Source organism: Palaemon carinicauda, chromosome 17 (genome assembly GCF_036898095.1).
Source record: "Palaemon carinicauda isolate YSFRI2023 chromosome 17, ASM3689809v2, whole genome shotgun sequence".
Classification (NCBI taxonomy): Eukaryota; Metazoa; Arthropoda; class Malacostraca; order Decapoda; family Palaemonidae; genus Palaemon; species Palaemon carinicauda.
Genome location: NC_090741.1, coordinates 53,381,643 through 53,385,502, shown reverse-complemented (window position 1 = coordinate 53,385,502; position 3,860 = coordinate 53,381,643).

Below are 3,860 nucleotides of genomic sequence, written 5' to 3'. Positions count from 1 at the left end.
AAGTAGATGATGAATGGAGAAGTCTTGAATTAAAAGCTCAAGATAGAGACGACTGGTGAAATCTAACCGAGGCCCTTTGCGTCAATAGGCGTAGGAGATGATGATGATAGATCATAGAAAGTAACAATGAACGATCTTCAAGACGGTCAACAAGCGCAGAGCCATAAAAATGTCTAATCTCCCATAATTACGGCAGAAATGTGTAACTGAGACGACCCAGAAGAAACCTTAAATGCTCTTTAAGTCCATTAGTTCGGATTAGAGAGTGCGGGGCGTCATTGAATATCCAAACAACAATTGTGCAACAACAGTAAGATCACTGGGGTTCGAGTCCCGCTCAAACTCGTTAGTTCCTTCGCTGCAACCTCACCTTCATTGTGAGCGAAGATGGGTCTTTGTGGGTAGTCATCAGCAGCCATTGCCAGGTCCTCCTTCGTCCTAGCTTGGGTGGAGAGGAGGCTTAGGTGATGGTCATAAGTATATATGGTCAGTCTCTAGGGCATTGTCCTGCTTGATAAGGGAATGCCAATGTCCCTTGCCTCTGTCATTCATGAGCGGCCTTTAAACCTTAAACGTGGTGTAGGCCTACTCTGCGTTCAAAGTCTTTATCGAGTTTTACAACGAAAGTTTGTTATTATTATTATTATTATTATTATTATTATTATTATTATTATTATTATTATTATTAGCTGAGCTACAACCCTAGATAGAAAAGCAGGATGCTATAAACCCAAGGACTCCAACAGTGAAAATAGCCCAGTGAGGAAATGTTATAAGGAAATAAATAAACAACAAGAGAAGTAATTAACAATTGAAATAAAAAAAAATAAGAATAGTAACAAAATTAGAATAAATCTTTCATATTTAATTATAAAAACTTGAAAAAACAAAAGGAAGAGAATTATCATAAGTGTGTCCGAGTGTAGGCACACATCAGGTATATGTATGCGTGAGAAGACTCTTTCTCTCTCTCTCTCTCTCTCTCTCTCTCTCTCTCTCTCTCTCTCTCTCTCTCTCTCTCTCTCTCTCTCTCTCTCTGTTCAGTGGCTGCTCTCCTCTTGGTAAAGGTAGAAGAGACTTAAGCTATGGTAAGCAGCACTTCTAGGAGAAGGCCACTCCAAAATCAAATCATTGTTCTCTGGTCTTAGGTAGTGCCATAGCCTCTGTACTATGGTCTTCCACTGTCTTGGGTTAGAGTTTTCTTGCTTGGGGGCACACTCGGGCACACTATTCTATTTAATTTCTCTTCCTCTTGTTTTGATAAAGTTTTTTATAGTTTATATTAGAACTGTTTGTTTTAATGTTGTTACTGTTCTTAAAATATTTTATTTTTTCTTTGTTTCCGTTCCTCGCTGGGTTATTTTCCCTGTTGGGGCCCCTGGGGTTATAGCATCCTGCTTTTCTAACTAGGGTTGTAGCTTAGCAAGTAATAATAATAATAATGATAATAATAATAATAATAATAATAATAATAATAATAATAATAATATCCGATTTTTCTTTTCCGTGAAATAGAGAAAATAAAGAAGTGATAGAAAATGCAAAATTCTGACCCATTAATTTGAGTCTTAACATCTATGTGAAGAGGAAAGAAATCAAATAGGTGAGCATTTTGATATTTCCTCCATTAAATACAGCATTAGAATAATAAATAGAAATTATAATAGAGAAATAAAAAGAAAAAGGGAAAAATTTTTTTGAAAAAAGAACAAGAGACAAATAGAAATTATAATGGAGAAAAAAAAGAAAAGGAAAAAAACTATTTTTTCAAAAATAACAAGAGATAAATAGAAATTCTGATGGAAAACTAATAAGAAAAAGGAAAAACATTTCTTTTAAAAAATAACAAGAGATAAATAGAAATTACAATGGAGAAATAAAAAGAAAAAGGAAAAATTAACTTTTTGGAAAAAGAACCAAGAGGAATAGAGGTGCCGTTCCAAAGGCTAAACATCAGTAGTACTGGATAAACATGAAGTCAGACTCACCAGTGTAAACTTTTGATACCTTCAGTTTGTTATTCAAGTTTTCTTAAGCAATTTTCTACTATTAGTAATTACCATTGAGATACATATTAGGTAAGTAATCTTAATCATCTTGATAGCAACGAAAATAGTTGATTTGATAGTAATATATTGTAGTTTTTCACCTAAAATACGGACTATATATAACTGGGTATGATTTGAAGTACTGTAGCCTAATGTCTTACGCTAGTTTTATTATAGTTACGGACATTGCGAGCTCTTCTATCTGAAAACCTGTGTTTCTTTTAGAAAAACGCCCAATTTCTTCGAAAATAACAGTTATTTACACGCAAATGAATAGTAAATTTTATCCTTACAGTGCCCAGTACTTGAACCTTCTATTTTTATAAGTTGATATTGTCTTATGTAAGGCTAATTACTGCTGTTAGCGCAAACCACTTTGGTACAGCCGTACTCTATAACTCCCTTATTTTCAAACCTATCCTTAAGGAAACGGCAGCTCTCAGCCCTACTATTAGGTAATTAGGTAAGGACATGGCTTGTAGGTGAGGTTAGGTTAGGAAGTTTAGGGGTATTTGTTTACAAGACCACGCTCTCCATTTTTTTTTTTTTTCTTTTTTACTATCCAAGCTACAACCCTAGTTGGAAAAGCAAGATGCTATAAGCCCAGGGGCTCCAACAGGGAAAAATAGCCCAGTGAGGAAAGGAAATAAATAAATGAAGAGAACAAATTAACAATAAATCATTCTAAAATAAGTAACAACGTCAAAACAGACATGTCGTATATAAACTATTAACAACATCAAAAACAAATATGTCATAGATAAACTATAAAAAGACTCATGTCCGCCTGGTCAACAAAAAAGCATTTGCTCCAACTTTGAACTTTTGAAGTTCTACTGATTCAACCACCCGATTATGCAGTCCTGCAGCTCTCCTCTTCTTGTACAGTAATTAGGAGGTTCCTTAAATCCTGGGACGGTAATTAATGCTTCCTCCCTTGAACTACCTGTGGTGAACCAACCTTATCAACGATTGAGTGGCACTCCAACTCACGCTAAGTTGTCTCCTATTTTAACCCTTTTACCCCCAGGCTATTTGGAACTCTCCAACCCTTAACCCCAAGGGGTTATTTTTTTTCAAGCACATTTTGCAGTATATTTTTTCTAAATTGCTCTAACAGCCTTAATTTCTGTCATAGAGAGGTCAGGTTGGTCTCATTCTCTTTGAAAATGCCTGAAGTTTCTCCAAAAATGATCAAAAATATGCAAAAAAAAAAAAATGTAAATAGCAGTTTTTTGCAAGGACGTAGCGGTACGTCCATGGGGGTAAAGGGATGAGTTTTGTGAAACGTACCAGTACGTCCTTTGGGGGTAAAAGGGATAATGGACTCGGGTTTGTATATCTAGGAAAAATACCAACTATTTTTAGATATTTTGACATTACTTGGTTATGCATACCTTGAAGATTATTTATTAATAAGTGCTTCAAAGAAAAAACAATCCTTAACAACCAGTGTCATATTTGATATTGCCTAGTACAACGAACATAATTTTATTGTTTTGGATTTAAATCCAACCCTCCACTGAAGTCGAGTGAACTACTTCTCGGGCGGGTCCATATCAATCATCTAACGAAACATTTTCATTATAACTTATACAATTCTTTGATTGTAGCATCTTCCAAATCATATGATCTTGTGAAAAGTAATGTCTTTAGTTTCTTCTTAAATTCAATTGCTCCCTTTAGGTCCTTCATTTTAGTTGGCAGTTTATTATAATTTGAAGCAGGTCATTGAGGTACTCGGTTTTAAAATGTATGGTTTTAAAATGTATTAGTATTATTTTCATTATTAACATTTTGATTTTTATATTC